Source organism: Gadus chalcogrammus, chromosome 10 (genome assembly GCF_026213295.1).
Source record: "Gadus chalcogrammus isolate NIFS_2021 chromosome 10, NIFS_Gcha_1.0, whole genome shotgun sequence".
Lineage (NCBI taxonomy): Eukaryota > Metazoa > Chordata > Actinopteri > Gadiformes > Gadidae > Gadus > Gadus chalcogrammus.
In genome coordinates, this window is record NC_079421.1 from 6,614,566 (window position 1) to 6,635,259 (window position 20,694).

A 20,694-nucleotide genomic window follows, 5' to 3' on the forward strand; every position below is an offset into this window, starting at 1 on the left:
CTGTACTCTGTCCCACAGATTCTAACCCAGTTAGTCGAGAAGATGTCTTTCGGTACAGCATGAAGTAGGGCTGAACGATTTATCGTTTTCTGATCGAAATCACGATTTCGGACAACGCGATCTCGGGATCGCCAAAGACGTTTTTTTCGGTTTTACTGTGCGTTCACGCGTCAACGTAGAGACGCGAATCGGGCGAATTAATATAATATAATTGTATATATAATATCATGGCCAAAAGCTGTGCGAGCCTCCGGGTGGCCGTAGGGCTGGGAGCTCTCTTCGAGGGGTTTGTTTACCGGCGTTTGTTTGCTGGCGTTGCTATGGTTAACAGCGTTAACATGCGTTCAACAGCGTGGCCACTGAGTCACATGTGTAACGTAACAGCCAATCAGCGTTCAACCGTCAAACTCAGTGCAGTTCAGTCCGGGGTGAACTGCAGCATGGAGGAGAAAGTGAATGTTGCCGTTTGCGACTCCCGGAGCTCTATATATAATGTAATATTATTTAATTGTATACATAATATCACGGCCAAAAGCTCTGTGCGCCTCCGGATGGCCGTAGCGCGGGGAGCTCTCATAGGGATTTGGCTTCTCGGGGTTTGTTTACCGGCGTTGCTATGTTTCCGGTCTTGTGTGTTCCAACGGTTTATTAGGTAGGCCTATCTAATAAATCTCTGTCTATTCAATACTTCATTCACTGCCTCTTCCGCGGTCATTACAATATTATGAATAGACTGCGTTGGGTTCTCCGACGTCTCTCCCTTTGTTGTTATACTCTAATGCACAAATTAACTAAAAGAGCCATCTTTGACTGTCTTAAAAAAACAACTAAAAAGTAGTAGTACTTTTCTAAGTTAAGACAGTCAAATATGGCTCTTCTAGTTAATTTGTAACAACTGCAGTTGGTCAAGGACTTTAGTTTACATACATGTTTCTTAATAAATACATTTAAAATCAATTCTTAACTTTAGTTTTCATTCTTGCATTAGAGTAATGGCATGTCATGTTTTAATGGTATGATGTCATGTTTGTAAATATTACTGTACATTGTGAATATTGCACTGAAGCTTGATTTGAAGAAAATCGTGAAGAAAATCGAAATCGCAATATCTGCCAGAAAAATCGCAATTCAATCATTTCCTGAAATCGTTCAGCCCTAGCATGAAGGGCTCGGGCAATCCTCTCACTATCCTCATCAAAATGAAATGGTTTCAAAGGTCCGGTTAGCAGTTTCAAAGTCATCATAGTACATCTGAATTTGTAAAGAAGTCCGTTGTTTAGAGAACAATGCATGCGTCTTAAAATAACTACCATCACAAAAGTCTTCAAATTTGTCAGTTTTCGATACAAACTTTTTTCCCAAGCAATTTACACATATCAGAATTGCGGTACATGAATTGGATCGTTTCCAAAATTGGAACGTAAAAAAAAGTGTCTTTTACTTGAACTTGATCATAAGTAAACGGTTTGTTTATTTCGCCTTGTATCGAATCAATGTCCTAACATTATTTCTACAGGCTCAACACCCCATTTTTCGTTGAAATATCTTATTCTTTTAGTTTCAGTATTAAATCTTACAAATGGATTTTCAAAAGTATCAAGACCTTCGAATGTAGATCGGATAGAATTGTCTTTAGGCACAGCAGATAGTATTTCTTGCTTAACTTGGGAGTGCAGTCCAGTAGCAAGTTCTTCCAAATCACTAACAATTGTTGAAACAAGACTATTTGCCATACCACTTTCTTGAAGTTTAGCAACAATTGAAGCACAGATATTTTTAGTATGTTCTTTGTTAACACCAGATACATTGTCCTCAAAACAACCAGCCTTTAAGCTCTGTGGGACACCTGTTTCACCAACTTCTGAAGTACTTTGGACACTGATAGATAGGTTGAAAGGACTCCGGGTTTGCTGCAACACCACTTTGACAAAACTCTCCTCATGAACTCTCATTAAATGTTTTTTTAAACTAGAATATGACAAAAACTGACGCCTACAACGATCTTGTGCACAAACCAACTTAAACCTGCTTCTAGGATAGAAACTGTGATCAATTCTTGAATGGGTTACCAAGGACTGGACAGTCTGGTGTACAGCTTCACATATGAAACACTTATACATGTTTTAATCCTAGTTCAGGAGTTTTGCCCGCAACTCACGGATTCTTCAAGAGACTCGTCTGTTGTTGTGACATCGATGTTGTAGAGTACTGTTGTCTGCACAAATGTGTAGAGCTGGACCAGGGACTCCTCGTATGACAGGTTGAACACGTAGTGTGATTTGAAAAGTTCATCAAAAGCACCTTAGAAGCTGGTGGCATGGCAGGGGATGAACTGTTTGTCAACGACGATATAGAAGGTGTCAATCTTGTTCTGGGTGCGACCAGCAGCAAGGATGTACGGTTGTTGACCCTTTCTCCCACGCAGGTGTTCATCAATACTGCAGCACGACTGAAAAACAGAATAAGTTGAACACCTTAATGTTATTCAATAGTTTGCTGTTCAATATCGTGTTTGACAAATATCAATAATATATATTTTTTCTATTTCATGATTTAATTCTGAAAAATCCATCTAAAGCGCGTTAATGGCAAAGAGGGCCTTGTATATTAAATCATAAAGTCCATGAAATAATGTTTTTTTTTTTTCAAATATTAACTGTACTTTTATATTTTAAGAATTACAGATTGCTGGAAGTGCACTACTTTGATGTTTTACTTGTGCAATTATTTACAGATCTTTATCCAAGGAGAATGTATCTACATAAGCAGGGCTGTAGAATGCGACAGTTTTGATCGCATTTGCTATTGAAATATTTAGCATGCGAAGATAAATACAAGTCCACTCGCACCTGTGCGAAAGGGTGAAAAGGACCCGTGCCGAAAAAAAATACGTCTTTCTGTACAACTTTCAATGGCACCACTAAGCGCGAGTGTGTGGGAACATAATGGGAGCGTTGAATGTTGGGAAATGTATTTTGAGTTATAGGCTCGCCAGTTCCCCTCGACTACTAAAAAACTACATTTCCCGAACATTCACACGTTGAGGAAGAGGCTTTGTAACGGTCGCGGGAAATTCACTTTTTAAGCAAAACAGAAAAATGAAAAGGTATTTCCCTGTATTCGGTAGTTCTTCTTCATCAAATAAAAATGAAAACTTGTAAAAAGAATCCACGTATGGAAGAGATTGACTCGGCGACCACAAGCACGGAACCGGCCTTCGGACGAAGCCGACTCCACCCATGACTCCGTCTCGGCCAACGGGAAAACGTACAGGTTTAACCCCCAGTGGTTAAAAACGTTCAATTGGCTGGTCTACGACCAATCCAAGAAGTCTATGTTTTGTAAATATTGCCTCGAGGTAGGGGAAAGGACATCAGAGGTTAATAAATAAGTGTTTGTTAAATTTGTAATAATTACTTAATTTTGTTGAAATTTTGTTGTTAAATTGTCATTTATCAAATGCAAAAGTCTGCTTAGTATATGGGCCTTTGGCCTACCTGCTCACTAAGCGATAAGCATCAGCCTTTGAAAAACTCATATTGGTCAACTACCAACTAGATTAGTTCTCTCTTTTGTTGCTGGGGAAAGAACAGATGAGACATCCATACCTTGTGAAAATGAACCATTTTTTCCACTGCATCACTGGCACTGATTTTGCTCTTCTTCCGTCCAGCTGTGGGTGGCAAGAGATGAAGGAGCAGCAGCAGAGAAGCCATGTCACTGTCCCAGCCTATCAGGGGGGAGATACAACACAAAACAAGTCATCAGTATCTACTTGGAAGGCACAAAGTAAAGAGCACTAGCTATTTGGAATGAAAACCAACACTGCACACTTAGTAGTGTCATCATTCTCCGTAGGTTTCTCAGCAGCATTCAGAAGTCGGCACAGCTCTTTTGACTGAGTCAGTTGTTTGGCCTCTATGATAACCTTGTTCTTTAATGCTGTGTCCCATTTTTCAAGCATCTTGGATGCTGTTTCACCACCAAACAGCAGCAGTAAGTCTTGATTCAGCTGTTGATCATACACAAATGTGAATAAATTACTCTAATGGTCAGAGCATAGTTAACTACTGGAAACCAACCAAATTAAAGATAAGAGTTTGAAGACTGGATTTTAAATAAAATTCACAACTCACTAGTCCTTTGAAAACTGGGAAATGATTTGAAGACGTCGGCAGATCTCTGCGTCACGCACTAGGTCTTGGCGATGTTGTAAGGTCAACTTCATCTTCAAAAACACACTTGCTTCATCAGGAGAGTGAACAACAAAATAAATTGCCTCCCTGCAAGCATCTCCATCAAGCTGCTGAGGCTCTGTGGCGGCTGGTCTTTGGCACTTTGGTCCTTGTAGTTGAGGCACTGTGGCTGCCTGTGGACTGCTCGTCGCCCGGTTCTTCCTGGACATGGTCCTCAGGCGCCATGATAAATATCCTGTGTTTTTCCCCCCATCATAGAAGTGCTCCTGTGAAGATGTTTTCAAACACTATTACAAAGGCCTATCACTAATTTATCTTAAGTTATTTTTCGTCTTAATGGCTATCTTCATGGTAGAGTCAAACTTTGTATTAAACTTTGCTCAGTGGTACTATGTCGTGCATCTTTTAAATCAGTACAAGTTAACAGTGCATTCAATCATGTAAGCTAAACCCCAAAGCTCTTGTCTTTATTGGAAAGTAACCTTTTTTAAAAAAAAAACGTGCATATCCCTTTGGAGAAAACGGATCCTTCAGCGAGGGAATGAGTGTAATGATTCCCAGGGCATACTTCTCTTTTTGCTGACGTGAAACAAGGATTTTCTCTAATCCTTTAGAGAAACAATTCAAAATCCAAATGCTCCACTAATGACTATAGCAACACAACTCTGTTACTGCAAAATTCATTACATTCCTTATTAATAAACCATTTCTAAACAAAAGTTTGTATATAAAATGTATTTAAGAACCACGTACCCATGCATTTCAGTCATATGGCTAGCCAGAATGTTAACAAGGTGTCTCCGGGTGCTGTGCTTCAACGTATTTTCTGACTTGTACTCTTCCAGGACATCCTCACTTCCAGGTTTCCTTAGCGAGGCCTTTTCTACCATCTTCTCACACAAGAGAAATAGATCAGTGTACATTTCTGTGATAAAATAATTTGAACAATAACGTGCCAAAATGTGCCTGTTCCGATTTACTTTCCTCACTAAAGGAAAAATTCTAATTCATGCACTATTCTAAATGTCAAAATACTGATTGGTGAAAATTTCAATTGAAATGACACTGTATATGTTTGCAAGTGACAACTATTGCTCAAGTACCTCTTACGCTGCCTCTGACCCTCAGCCCTCTGTGGTAGATCTGTCATGACTTCAAAGTTGGATACATTTCTGTCTATGGGAATCCCCCATTCTCTTAGACTGGAGAGGTCATTATCACTCGAAGAAGATGACATGGTATCCGTGAGGGAAGATGGTGATGAATGATCTAAAGGAGAGACAACTTTAAAAACAAGGAAATCTGCTATTGTGGGGATGCCACAGTCAGAAGTAGAAATTATTTTTGATATGGTTATGATTTCAAATAATACCATTTGTCATTTTTGACACAGAAAACTGACCCATTGTAACATGCTTAGAACAATAACAAAATTGGCAAATGGATGCTGATCCATAGTTTGCTAAAATGTATTCATTTCTTGACCTATTTTGTCTCTCCATTACAATCTGTGCTGCAGTAAAAACGTAACGGGAATGCTGTTAAATAATGTCAGGCAAAAGTCAGGATTAGCCTCTATCATTTCATGAAGCTTGTCTTCATTCACTGTTGGCAATATGTTTGTTGTCATAACAAACTGACCTTGTATAAGACAGACATGGGATAATCAAAACCCATCCCACATTTTCAAACAGTTTTGGAAAGTGGATGCTGATCTGCATTTTGCTTAAATATATTATAGCTAAATTGTCAGACTGTCAGACATACAGCAGTCTATCTCTACCATTTTGTTCAGCAAAAACAGCAGATGGGCCTACCTTCAACTGGAAAGCTGTCACATACTGTCAGGCATAAGTCAGGATTGGACTCTTATCAGTTCAAGAAGGATGTCTTCATCCACTGCCGCATCAGGAAGACCAAGCTTGCTTTTGACTGGGAAAGATTAGCATCACATCAGATAATACCTGAAGCAGGTTTTCAACTGCAATTATTTTGATGACTGATCAAGCAATTTATATCGGACACTAATTTGAAATTGTTAATATATTCAAGGTATGCCAAATCTACACCACATTCTAAGCCTTGACTGTACCTGTGAGCTAAATAAGGGGATTTGAATATCTACTATTAGCCATATTTAATGGTTCCCTCTATTTTAAATGAAAAAAAAAAAAGGCTTGTACCAAGAAGCATATTGTCATCTGCAGTCTAAAACTGATAATGCAATTAGCTGTCATAAGGGTCAATAATCCATGTCCAACAAACTATTCATACCAACAACACAGAAAAATACAGTAATAGTTTGTTTTTTGTAAAGGCGGCAATATATTGTTACACAAGATGGTTACTAACCTTCATTGATGAATTCCAAATAGGTGAAGCCTGACTGCAATCTGATGTACTTCTTGGTACCCTGGTATTTCACCTTCAACAACATGATGCCTCATCTAAAAAAAAAGAAACTGGAGATAATGTTAAAGTTTTAATTATTCCTTTGCCAGGAGTTATAAACAGAAATTGCAAGTCGTGTTGCCATTAGCTAAAAAATACACTACATGCATATTTTAGTTTAACTTAGCAGTAACTTTCGGAAAGAAACCTCCAGACGTCAGGCCTGTTACTCTCCTGTAGAAAACAGTAACCATAGCTAATTTCACCTGTATGGCCAGCTAAATAGCCAATTGGTTCTTTGTTCACGACGTTAACAGTAAATTAAACTGGAAAAATGGCAAAAAAAAGGAGACCATTAATTTGCTAATAAACTAGCAAAAGATTCGCTGCTTAATTGATAATTTTGACCTCACCACATGCCTTACACTCCTGTAGCAAACACTGTTAGCATAGCAAATTGACCTAGTTCAATAGTATCAAACATACTAAACCACTCATTTAAAAATTCGGCCAAGCCATAACATGCATATTTTACTGATCTAACTTTGCAGTTACTTACCCGACAGAAACGTTTCAAGCACCCTCCAGAACCCACCACGTGTTTTTCTTGAAAACACATTAGCATAGATAATTTACCCAGCCTGGCTAGCTAAATAGCTACAGCTTGGGTAGCCCAGCTAAATCGGTCATATTACTTGGAACTTAAAAAACGAGTAACAAAATAAGCAAAATAAGCATTAATATCCCCACCAACTTCAACACATTTGCGGCACATATTGTATGAACACTCATTTTTATATAAAGAGTAACTTAAATATATCTGGTCCTTACCTTTTCAAATAGTATATTATGTTCCCCTTCCAGAAGCTGGGCTGCCTTTCTCCACCAAGACTGCAATGGCCGCGTTCAAGAAAAAGAGCGCCTTAAAACCGGATATGGAATTAACTCTGAGATTAACTCTGTTGCGCGTGCATACAATCAACTCTCTTAAACAATACCACGCACAGAGCTATTTTTGCACTGCAAGTGTTAAAAAACACCAAAATCAACACTAAGCAACTCGAAATAATTAACACTGCAGATTTTGCTGTGTAATATCACGGCCAAAAGCTATGTGCGCCTTGGATGATATTATGAATCATAAAGACTATCGGCCCTATTTTAACGGTCTGAAACGCAAGTGAGAAGCGCCAAACGCAAGTAGCTTTGTGGGTGGTTCTATGGCGATGTTGCTATTTTACCGGTGGATAAATGACTCTTGCGCCAGGTGCAAATCCAAAAAGGGTTGGTCTGAAGTAGCCTAATTACACGTAGGTGTGGTTTGGGCGTAACATGCAATAAACCAATGAGAGTGCCATCTCCCATCCCCTTTAAGAGCCATGAGCGCATTTGAATCTGACGAGTTGATATTTTGACAGCGCGTTTGTAGTCTCCGCTGAGATAGATGCATGACCACATGAATTTCAAACTTCAAATGGCTCAGTTTATGGCCAAATAATATGGCCTAATTCACTGATGGAATAGCATTCTCTTCCACAACTTCAGAAATACGGGTATACGAGTCCTAGGGATGGGAATTGATAAGAATTTCACAATTCCGATTCCGATTCTGCTTATCGATCCGATTCCTTATCGATTCTCTTATCGATTCTCATTGGGTGAAAAAATAAGTACAAATGTGTTTGTTTGTATTAAATCTCTTGAATATCTGATCAGAAGTGCGTCAAGTATTAGGAAATTGTATATTTTCAAATCAATTGGTCTAGACAAAAAAATATACGTTTGGCTTTTTAAGCCCAAATGCCATCATTATGTGCCATAAAACTAAAAACACAGACTGAAAAGAGTCAAGTAAGAGCTTGTGCCTTTTCGAATGCTAACAGTGTTCATTTGCATTCAACTTGTAACAAAATTCAACTGACATAAACAAAATGAAGTATTGATTAGACCAGGGCTCTACGCTACCTTTCAGGAGCACTCGTGCCCCTAAGTTAAAAAATTTAGGAGCACAGGAAAAAAAATGGGGGCACAATAGGTTTTTGTTTAGAACATTTATTAGCGTGCAGAAATTGCACACACCAACAGAACCCACTTAATAAAGCAAAATTAAGACAAATAAATAGATTACATTCAGGCTACACAAAACAGCACCAATTTCGGCTTCCACCGTACCAGGGTTATTGGGCTGGGTGTGATTTATATAGAAATCGGGCAGCGAGAATGCCTAGTGGACTCGATGTGTTTCATCACAGCATCGCGTTTCAGATTAGGGTTCCCCGTTATAAACAGAGAGGAGCCTGCCATTGCAGATGGGGCTTCCTCACAAAATGTACAGAACATTTTCATGTTCTTAGCATCATAAACTAGCCACCCGAAATCCTTCAACCACTCGGGGGTTGAATTTGTAGACTTTATCGTCTACCATAACAGCATTAACTTTCTCCACGCAGTCTATTCATAATATTGTAATGACCACGGAAGAGGCAGTGAATGAAGTATTGATTAGACAGCGATTTAGATACCTAATAAACCGTTGGAACACACAAGACTGGTAACCATAGCAACGTAGGTAAACAAACCCTGCTAAACCCTTCCGTAGCGCTCCCCGCGCTACGGCTATCCGGAGGAGCACAGAGCTTTTGACTGTGATATTGTATATACAATACATAAAAATTATATAATATACTATTCTATATAGAGCTCGGGGAGTCGCAAACGGCAGCAATCACTTTCTCCTCCATGCTGCGGTTCACCCCGGACTGCACTGCAGGGAACGGTTGGCCGGTTGAAAACTGATTGGCTGTTACGTAACGCACGTCACTCAGTGGCCACGCTGTTGAACGCTGATTGGCTGTCATCACGCGAATGTCGCGGCAAAGTTTAGATATTTCAATCCACCTGAAATCCACGTGAACGCGCTCGCCCGTGCCGGGCAAAAGTGTCGCGCTGCAAATGGAATCGCTGCTTTGTATGGAATCGTTTCGCCCCTTCGCGTTTGGTGTGAACGCACAGTATAGTGCGCTGTGGAGAAGTCACTCGCACGCGTGCTCCTGTTTTGTTTTTCTCGTTCGCACGCCGAAATATTCACTCGCAAATGCGAGTGAAATGGGCGCACTGTCGAGCCCTGGATTAGACAGAGATTCATTAGATGGGCCTACCTATTAAACCGTTGGAACACACAAGACCGGAAACCATAGCAACGCTGGTAAACAAACCCAGAGAAGCCCATTCCCTATGAGAGCTCCCCACGCTACGGCCATCCGGAGGCGCACAGAGCTGTTGGCCGTGATATTATATATACAATTATATTATATTATATACTATTATATATAGAGCTCCGGGAGTCGTAAACTGCAACAATCACTTTCTCCTCCATGCTGCAGTTCACCCCGGACTGCACTGCACTGAGTTTGACGGTTGAACGCTGATTGGCTGTTACGTTACACATGTCACTCAGTTGTCACGCTGTTGAACGCTGATTGGCTGTCAAAAATTTGCCCGATACGCGTCTCTACGTTTACTTTGTATGGGATCTTGTCGCCCCGTCGCGTTTGGTGTGAACGCACAATGCGCTTCTTCCTCGGCGGCGCCGTGTTTGCTGCGTTCTGAACCAAAACAAAAGCAGCGTGTGTGTGACGCCATGACGCATTTGCCGCGACCGGAACCGATAAGCGGAATCGTTAAGCAGGCTTGCTAATGATTCCAAGGAATCGGTTGACTCGGCACCGGTTCTGAACAAGAACCGGTTCTCGATTCCCATCCCTAACGAGTCCTCAAATAAATGTTGGCAAAGAAAACTTAACACACTTATGATATGTGGTAATTGTGGTTCTATTTAATGATATACGCAATAAATTAACAAACATCGTTTCTTACCAGTATTGTATGCATTATCGTTATCGACTTCTGTTCCTAATATGCATGTGTCCCCCCAATAATATACATTACCATGGACTGTATTATGCGTTACGTGTTTAGTTTGCATGTGTTTAAACAGATGGACACACACACGTGTGCCCGCATTCATTAATTATTTTACACATAAACACGCGCGAGCCCGCATTCATTCATTCTCTTTAACACAATGTTTTCTCACAATGAAATACTCATTAATCCTAAAAGTCATGGGCTTGTACACGATGTCTGTGTCAAGAAAATATTTGTTTGCTGTACGGTGTTTGCAGATGCATTGATTTAAAAGTACAACTTATTACCGCTGTATCAGCTGTTCTTTCCCAAATAATTTACCACAAATGTGTGGCTAGGTAGATGAGAGAAGCAAAGTGTAAGCGCGAGGCGCACAAGCAACATTATGCATACGCCCTTAAAATAGCATTTGAACAACGCGCCACTGACTTTAAACCAAGTATTTCCTGGTTTGTGGCGGAAGTTTCTGAAACTGCAAAATAGTACCAGGGAACGGTTGCAGCAGAACACGCCTCCTTCTTTCGCCGAACCGCCCCTTAGGGCGCAAGATCATTCCCTAATTTAACACTCTGCGCCAGTTGCAAACTAGCAACGACACATGTGCCAGTGTAGAAAGTTAATTGCACTGGATGCAAGATAGCGCCCTATGTCTGATATTATACCAGACTGCCGCAGAGCAGTCCGGCAGCTCCAGCGGGGGGAGCTCGGAGGCAGTCCGGCAGCTCCGGCGGGGGGAGTACAATCCCTTTCTCCTCCATGTCTCCTCATCCGGACTGCCGCCAAAGCTTCGGCGGCAATCGGGTTGCTCCGGCGGGGGGGAACTCGCCGGCAGCCCAGCAGCTCAGCTCCGGGAGTACAATCCCTTTCTCCGCCGAAGCTGCCGGACTACCGCCAAAGCTCCTCCCGCCGGAACTGCCGGATTGCCGCCTAGCTCCCCCCGCCGGATCTGACTCCCTGCCAGGCAGTCACATGGAAAACTGACAAATTAGACATCTATTTTTGTATGGAATATCTCTGCTTCTGAAATGCGCAAACATCTCCGCGCAGCGCTCGTCCGCTGGTCAACAAAATCTTAGCTATGCTCTGATTGGAGGAGGGTGGGGAAGGGGGAGGTAATATTCAAATGTGCCTGCTTCCTACGTAGAAGGGGGCGCCGAAATGACTCACTCTAACTGTAGGCTCTGTACTTTCAGAAATGCATATCTCACTCAAAAGATCATTTACAGACTTGTTTCAAAGTTTGTATGCGTGTGCATGCACCAGAGACCCAAAACATCACCCCTAATCCAAGGAAAAGTGTTGTTTTCATAATAAAACATAAAGCGTTCCCAAAATGACTGAATAACAGAATCAGGGGGTCGACGGAGCTTAGTAGGAAGAGCTTGTTGGCTTGTAACCAGAATGTCAAGGTGTCCCTGAGGGAGACACCTCACCCTTACTGCTCCCGAAGAGCTGGCTGTCGCCCTGCGTGGCTGTCTCCGCCATCAGTGTGTGAATGTGTGCATGAAGGGTTACAAGTCGCTTTGGATAAAAGCGTCTGCTAAATGCCCTAAATTAAATCTGAAACAGGCTACGGTTTCAGAACAAGCCGATTGCGTGGACATCAATGAGAAGGCGAGAGCGACAACAGCCCACATCACTGGAGCCACAACGCAGTCACATGACTTCATAGGGCGGCCATGCCGACTATGGCAATGTTGTCCGTGATATGACCAGATACCAGAAAGGCGACACCCAAACAGCCCACAGCAGACACTGGTTCCCATGAGTCAAACCAAGGACGCGGAGCCCGGCCCGGCCCCCAGTGTGGTTTCACCGTCTCTCCACTTCACACGAGCTGATGGTGAAATGAGCTCTTTGTGCACACAGGGGAAGTTCAACAGAGAACAGTGGCTTTAAACCCCCCCCCTGCCCCATGGGAGTGAAGGGATGCCACATTATAGACTAGGGACACACACACACACACACACACACACACACACACACACACACACACACACACACACACACACACACACACACACACACACACACACACACACACACACACACACTTCATTTCATTTCCCTTGTCTTGCATATGCACACATATGGCCTTTGTGGCCCCTGGTCTGAGGGTGCGTCGGGGGGGCCGGTGGAACAGACACGGATAAATGGATCGTCCTTGATGAGGAAGGGAGCGCCCCCCCCCCCCCCCCCCCCCCCCAACAGAAGCCTACAGTAGGGCCCGCTCCTCATTCTCAAAGGGCCCCTGTTGAGGAGATGGCCCTCTGCTACCGGGAGCAGCGGGTCTGAAGTGTCAAACATTCACACACAGACACACACATGGTCCCACACTGGCAGAGGCATGACGTGACGCACAAGCATGCACACAAAGACGCATCGCTCATCGCTGTGAGGGGGGGATCTGCGCCCCAGATCCATATAAAGGCGGTTTGCCAGCTGGTCCCCAAAAAGTCGGCTAGTATGAAAAATATATAGAGATAGATAGATAGAATTTGGAAAGGGGGAATGGGCATATCTGATCTGATACCCGCTGCTCCAGAAAGCGATGTTGTGTCAGAGCAGTAAAGGAACAATATCACTGCACTACAAACCTGAGATACACGCTGAAAGTGAACCACAGCATCATGTACGAAGACCACTTAGTGGTGAGGAGAGAACCGGTTTCATTCATCAAAGAAAGACAAACAGAAAGGAACGACAATGTGACTGGGGGATGAGCCTGATGTCGTATGATGAGTATAGCACGTCTGAAGGTCTCTGAACACTGCTTAGGAAAAGCACAGGAAATTTATGATTTTAGGCTGACTGACCTCATTAACTGCACATGAAACATAAGCGTGGCCTGTTGTTTTACAATTAGAAAGCATTTGAGGCCTCTGGAATGTAAATGAACTGAAACACTTAAATACATTCACTAAAAATAAACATGCAGCTTAGGCATCCCGGTCTTTGATATTGTGTTGGTATTTATTACAAAGAAAAGCTAGACTTTCACCTTGAATTGTGGAAAGCAAGAGAGAGAACTACATGTATCTGATCACAGAGTCTGAAGTCAACAGATTTTGTTGTCTAAGACCAGTGAGTATTTCAACAAACTTTTTTTGGTATTTTTTGTTGGTTTAGAGACGAAGTCACTGAAGTAATTTTTCTATCCAGGTCAAAATTCCTGTGTGTCTTATCAAACCGTATCAGCAATTTAAATGTATTCAGATTCTGATTCTGATGGCCGAGGCTGATTTGACTCACAGAAGCTGGTTGCCTGCAGGAGAAAAGGAGGTTCAGCACTTAGGACAGAATCCTGTGCTGAAAAGTGAGGATTATTGGACTATAGTGGATTTCAGATGACATTTATTTTCTATTGACGATGCATTTTTTTTGTGAACATTCTGAACATGCTTTTAACCTCAATTGAAATATAAACAAGGATAACATGCGCTTGTACTCCTGTTGGTGTTAACAAACCTCCCCTCTATGTCAAAGGTAGACTGACAGAAAACAGCAGAAATCGCGTCCAACAACGCACACTACAATGCAGATGTGCAGGCATAATGCTAACTAGAGTTTTCGCACACGCGTTGCGCTCGCTCAACTTCTAGTTGTAATTAAACCCATAGCAATAATGTGGAAACCCCAGTCGATAATCTAACAAATTTCTGAGGGCATAATATAACATTTTGCCTATAATTTTACAATGTATAACATTCGTTCACGACACATATTACACTTAAAAGCAGTGCCAACATTTAATTTTTTTTAAGGCTGATCATTTCGGGGGCCACTCAATGACATGCAGAAGCGTCAACAACACGCTCACTGAAGTGGTGTGAGAAATACAGACTTTCTACTCCCCATTCACATATAAGGTCATTTACATTTCCTACAGAGAAAATACTACCTCAGGGGTAGTATTATTCAAAAGATTTTCAGGGTATAAATGTCAGGGTATGTTGTTCACACATACGGCCCATCAGGGCTTACACGTGTGTCTGAAAGCAGCTAGTGTGTGAGCATTTGATTACATTATAAAATTAGTCAATTTATGGTAGCAGGGGTATTTGTTCAATGGAAAGTGTAGTATACTATGCAGGCAAATCAATTATTAAATAGCTTTCACTGTTATTCAGGGCTGAAAAGTGCATTGACATTTTCAAATGCAAGGCAACTACTATTGGTTAGTTGAAAATAATCATCATTCAGATTAAACATCTCTTCCAGTGTCCTGGCAAAGACAGGCAGCAGTAGCCTACAGTCACACATAGCATACACACAAAACATAAGAAAAATAAAACAACTAAAACAGTCCGCAGGGGGGAGGGGGGGATATCAATATCGCAAGACATTTGGGAAGGCTCAAGGAGAAGAGTAATGTTAAGTTTGAGCAACAAAGTGTAAAGAGAATTCAGGAGGCGAGTAATAATACATTCGAGCAACAAAGTGTAGTCTTGTGTTATTTACATGTTTTCGTTCTGCGTTATAGGGACACTGTCTCTTTAAGAATCACGTGGCTTCTGTGTAGATATGCCGGTCTGTGCGATGTTTGAATTTAACGTTTTTTTAATGAAAAAATGAATGACCCGCCGTGTTACCTGGGAGAGTTTGTAGACGGCGGAGCCGTTATGTTTTTAAACATAACGGCTCCCCATCTTACCTGGGCAAGTGTGCCGCTGCGGTTTGTGCGTGTGTGTTCTTACCTGGGTGCGTGTGTCGAATACAGAGCCGTTATGTTTAAAAACATAACGTCTTAGCTCGGCGAGTGTGTCGCTGCCTTTGTCTTGACATGCGGTGTGTGCGTGTGCGTGTGTGTGTGTGTGTGCATTTCCATGTATGTTCATGCGCATGTGCGTGTGAGTGCAGTGTGTGTATGCGGTGTGTTTCTATGTATGCATTAGCGCTTGCTGTGTGTGTGTGAGCTGCAGGCTGCTTGGCACATGCGCACATGAGTAACTTCAGTAACTGGTGCGAAAGGCCTGCTATTACATTAGCAAGATATTTTGACAATAAATCAGGTATTTTGACTGAGGATAATGTCCTAACGACCTTCCATGCCTGTCGTCATGACTACTGGGGGTTTTATCTTGGAGGACTGTGTTTTCGTTTTGTGAGAAGAGGCTCAGCTACCTCCGTATTGTTTCTGCACTCAAGGCAGCCAGCCAGGCTCTCTTTTTTTCTCTCTCACTCTCACTCTCACTCTCTCTCTCTCGACTGTAGTCGAGAGAGAGTACTCTAATTAATGTGGTGGATGACAGGGGCGACTGTTTAAGCTAATGAAGCCCCCCTTTGAGGTCTGATCTACGGGTGTCTCTGCACTGGGGCGGTTGAAGGTGAACCACAGCTACAGAATACTCGGGGCCCTTGTAGTGTTTTGTGGACCTGTCGATATTTTTAATGGAATGAGTCCAGAACTAACTAACAAATGAATACAAAATATTTGTTTTTCTTAACATAGTCAAAACTACTTTCTTTGAATTATAATGGAAACATTTTTGACGCAAAATAAATAGCCTTTTCAGCCTCACATGTATTTTGTATTGCCAGGCAGTGTTGGTCGCATCCTATTTTCCATTTAGATCTGTTGTCCGGATGAAACTGTCAGAGAAGCTGGGGAGCAGTCAGGGCCAGTCCACACTGGGGCTAAACAGACGACCTATGCACAGCCTTTCGGTCCCTGGGTGAAACTGTTCACTGCTGTGTCTGTGGGTTTGATTGCATGTGTTCCTAGCGTGGAACGGATCAAGGAAACCAACATTTCTGTAGAAAAGGATGAGAGGTTAAACATTTAACATACGCTAGTGAAACATTTAGCATATGCTGATTCACATCAAAGTCGCCCCAGCCTTCAGCGTGTCAGAGATGTAAGCGAGAACTACGTTTCCAAGTCCTGAGGAAGAAGCTGCCAGGCTTTACGTAACCATCCGTCTTCTTCAGGGTCTGACAGGGGACAGCACTTATCTGTCAGAGTTTTGCGACACATTGCTTTGCAGTTGGACTACAGACTGGAGAAAATAACGGCAAAACGGAGGGGAAAGCAGACAGGGGGAGGAGAAGAGAGAAGATATTAGCGGAGAGGAGAGAAGAGGAGGGAAGAGGAGAAGACATGAAAGAGAAGGACCGAGGAGGAGAGGGAAAACAGAGGAGATATGAGGAAGAGGAGCGTTGCGTAGAGAAGATAGCAGAGGAGAGGAGAGGAGCGGAGAGAAAAGATGGTCCTCTGCTCAGAGGAAAAGCTAATCACAAACACTGAGCAGATTTAGTGCATCATGCAAAATGCTTGTTTCTGAGGCAGAGCCTTTAGAAGGGGAACAATCTGCTTATCGGGATCAAGAGCCAACACGCACGCACACATAGACCCACACACACAGACACACAGACGCACAGACTCACGCACGGACACACACGCAGGCACATGCACGCACAGACGCACACGCACGCACTCACACACGCACACACACACGCACACACACACACACACACACATACAAACACACTATATCCCCACCACCAGGAACTCAAACCTATGGCACTATAATCATCCACAGTGCCCAAACGTGTGCACATCCAGAACCCTATGAGCTTATTTGGGGAGATGGTGCGGCATAGCCAGACACACAGCAGGAGGTCTACCGGCTCTGAAAGAAAGGGCTCAATACAATGAAAACTAGAAGCAATGAAACAGTGTCTGAGCAACTGTACCCTAAAGCTGCTTTCACACCGCCGTGCGGCAACTCGCCGCCTCCATTTATTTCAATGAGAGAAGGGCGACAGAGGGGAGGCGGTTACAAAAGCGGCTGTAGACCAGGAAGCGGTTGCCGCCCACATGAACACGCACAGATTTTGCCCTACCGCTCAGCTTTCCCCGTGTTGAAACTTTCGGCGGCGGCAGCAGCAGCAGCGGCAGCGGCAGCAGCGGCAGCAGCGGCAGCAGCAGCCGCTATTGAAAACGCCTGGCCCTTCACACCGCCGTGCTGAACCCTCTGGCAGCGAGGCGGTTATAAGGGCGGTTGCCGTGTGGCGGTGTGCAAGCACCTTAAGATGAACTGCCACACGCAGCCCAGTCCTCCGCGGTGGACATGGAGAAGGAGGAGATGGAGGAGAATGGGAGATGACTGAGGTGTGGCTGAGCAGTCAACACCACACCGAGCAGCCCGTTCACCCTCTCACCCGTTCATCATGGCCATGAGTGTTCCTCTGAGCATCCCCCCCCACATTAATTGCACACACACACATCCAAATATACTGTACACCCTGAAAAATGATTGACATATGACATTGCAGTATGTCTAGGACGGTATTTGAGTCTGTGTTTGTGTTTGTCAGTGGATGTGTGAGAGGGAGCAAGGAGCCAGCACACAGTGTGTCAGAAAGATACAGAAAGTATGGATTGGTATGGATGTAGACAGGATTATACACCCATACTGCCATCTAGTGTCCTCAATGCAAACTCATGAGCAGCCCATAGACACTCTGCACTGTGACTCCTGCACCAACAAACCACATCACACACAGGGAAGCTGAGGAGAGATTATCTTCTGCATGTTATGAAGAGATTTTAGAAACCGCAGTGGGCTATTTAAAACATCCACTCTACTGGAGCAGAGTACAGTGGCTTGGGATGTGTACAGGATTGACTGAGATGTCACTGTCTCGCACAGTGATCACACCCATGATTTAGCCACTTTAAGGTGACGATAGAGCTGAACGAGAGCGTTAGTTATTTTGAATAAAGTTATTTTGTTAAAATCATCTCACTTTCCAAAAGTTATGTGACGCATGTCTTACTTACCATGACTTACTTAAGCAGGTTTTCCTTGAAAACCTTCATTTATTCCATCTGGATTTAAATCAATGCAAACGTGACATATTTGACTGCATTTTTTGGACTGCATTTTTTATATAGCGAGTTTCTAACCAGTATTCCTTCAAAGCGCTTTACAATATTGCCTAGCATTCAGCCATTCATGCACACACCGACGGCGGTGTGTAGGGTGAGGTGTCTTGCCCAGGGACACCTCGACGCTCGGCTAGCAGGAGCAGGGGATCGAACTAGCAACCTTCTGGTTACAAGCCAACCTGCTCCACCTCCTGAGCCACATGCCGCCCAATTAGGATAGGATATTAACCTAGTCAACTGTATGAGCTGGTCTGCTGCACTGGGCAGAGGATCCTCGACCAAACTAATCAAACGTCTAGGGCACAACCCTGATACAAGGCTGCCTGTGATTAGTTGACAAAAAACCCGTGATTGATGTCTCAGCGCAAAGTACGTTGTTAAACCATTGTTTCATACAATGTCAAAATCCCCATATTTAGTTTGTCCATAATGGTGTTTATTCCAAGTCACTTGTGCTCTGTCGGTGTGGGAGTTATTGTTCAGAGTAACATTTTGTGTGGAATAGATGATAGTCCTTTATCTAGACAACCAATGCCACCCCAGCTGTCTACTGTAGGGGGTGAGCAGGATGCAACACTGCGATGATTTCTGAAGTGGCAGGTAATTAGAACCGTACTAAAATGATGCCCTGACATTCCCACCACTTATGTTCCCCACTAATGAGGATTTGCAGCCCACTAATCATTCATGAATCATTTAAAATAAAAGTGCTTGCCCAGTGTGATATGAACACCACAAGGTAATTTTCCAATCGTAACTGGCCCTTCAGTACACAATTCTTCAACACACCTCCTCAATACCCTCACATGGATATGCATATTTGAGCAGTGAAATGTTTCCATGGTGAAAACCTCTATGGGCGTCTTGGGGGGGCACCATTTAACACTGCCCCAAACATGGTAGATTGAAATGTTCAACCTGAGATGAGTACTATTCACATTTCACACTGGCTGCTCATATATTCTAGTATTTGTGTCAATGTAAAATATCTGTGATGTATATGGATATGGTCAGAAAAACAATGAGGTCAATGAGGTTTAGAACCTACTTTTTAAATCAGGGACACATTTTGGATAGAAGCATCCCAAAATGATAGCTACATTTTGATCTCAACCAACACAATGCAAAATTCATGCCCAGGGTTATTTAGACACGGTGAGGCGGCGTGTCGTAACGCTGCCAGATACTGAGCCTCTTATCACCGTGTGAGATGGTTAGCTGGAGCCTGAGCTCTCTGCACCGAAATAGAGCATTCATAATTCCCCTCCTCTGAAGTACAAATATACACACACACAGAGGAATACACATCAAAGAGAAACACACACACACAATCATAGACAGACGCGCAGAAGTCATCACAAAGAAACATCACACAAAGAAAAATATGCACACACAAAGAAAAATGCACACACACATACAAATACCCATGCATTGCACACCAACCCACACCATGTACACAGTCACACACACCCACACAAACGACACCAGACTCACGATGCAGATGCATGCATGATCTGCAGCTACACGCAGACTCGCTACAGAGAGCCGGGATCCAGTGGGCCGTGGGTCGCTTCAGGTGAGTGTGTGTGTCTGTGTGTGCGTGTGCATGTGTGTCTGTTTGTGTGTGCACACGTGCGAGTGTGTGTGCGTGCGTGCCTGCGTGAGTTTGTGTGTTCGCGCTGAGGGGAGCAGTAGTGCTGCTGCCGTGCGAACACGGGGAAGATAATAGAGACTCGATTTCATCTGCCCCGGTATAGGATGGGTCAGGGTGCGCTACGGACTGCAACCGCATGTATACAGTCACTGTGGCGGACAGGAGGACATTCAAATCAACACAGTGTGCTGTCTGTGTGTGTGTCTGTGTGTGTGTGTGTGTGTGTGTGTGTGTGTGTGTGTGTGTGTGTGTGTGTGTGTGTGTGTGTGTGTGTGTGTGTGTGTGTGTGTGTGTGTGTGTGTGTGTGTGTGTGTTTGCCTCTCAATGTTTAAAGTTTTGAGTGTGTGGTGTGCATGTGAGGGGGGGTTGGATCTTATTGGGGGAATTCACTCAAGGAGCACACTGTCCCAAGTGGCGCCTGTCCCCGTCTCCCTCCTCCTCCTTTATCCTCTTCCTCCCTGTCTCTCCTCTTCCTCCCTCCAGAACATGTTTTTACTCCATCTGCTAGGTGTCTCCTGCTTCATGCTCGAGGCTGTATCCTGCCACCTCTTTCTCTCTCTCTCTCTCTCTCTCTCTCTCTCTCTCTCTCTCTCTCTCTCTCTCTCTCTCTCTCTCTCTCTCCCCCCCTCTCT

General features: G+C 43.4%; 1 long non-coding RNA gene across 2 annotated transcripts in view; it reads right to left on the reverse strand.

Moving 5' to 3' along the window:
- Nucleotides 1-876: 876 nt before the first annotated feature.
- Nucleotides 877-20,694, reverse strand: part of LOC130390744 (uncharacterized) — a 33,608-nt gene continuing 13,790 nt past the window's right edge. Inside the window, exons 2-10 of one of the 2 annotated variants that reach the window (XR_008896806.1) lie at nucleotides 7,419-7,509; nucleotides 6,549-6,658; nucleotides 6,014-6,128; nucleotides 5,300-5,465; nucleotides 4,950-5,086; nucleotides 4,137-4,462; nucleotides 3,834-4,012; nucleotides 3,609-3,730; nucleotides 877-2,449 (exon numbers count right to left, since the gene is read on the reverse strand). This is a non-coding gene — a long non-coding RNA (uncharacterized LOC130390744). Of the gene's footprint in view, nucleotides 2,450-3,608; nucleotides 3,731-3,833; nucleotides 4,013-4,136; nucleotides 4,463-4,949; nucleotides 5,087-5,299; nucleotides 5,466-6,013; nucleotides 6,129-6,548; nucleotides 6,659-7,418; nucleotides 8,504-20,694 lie in introns of those variants that run through there. The other variant, XR_008896805.1, reaches the window with a different exon arrangement.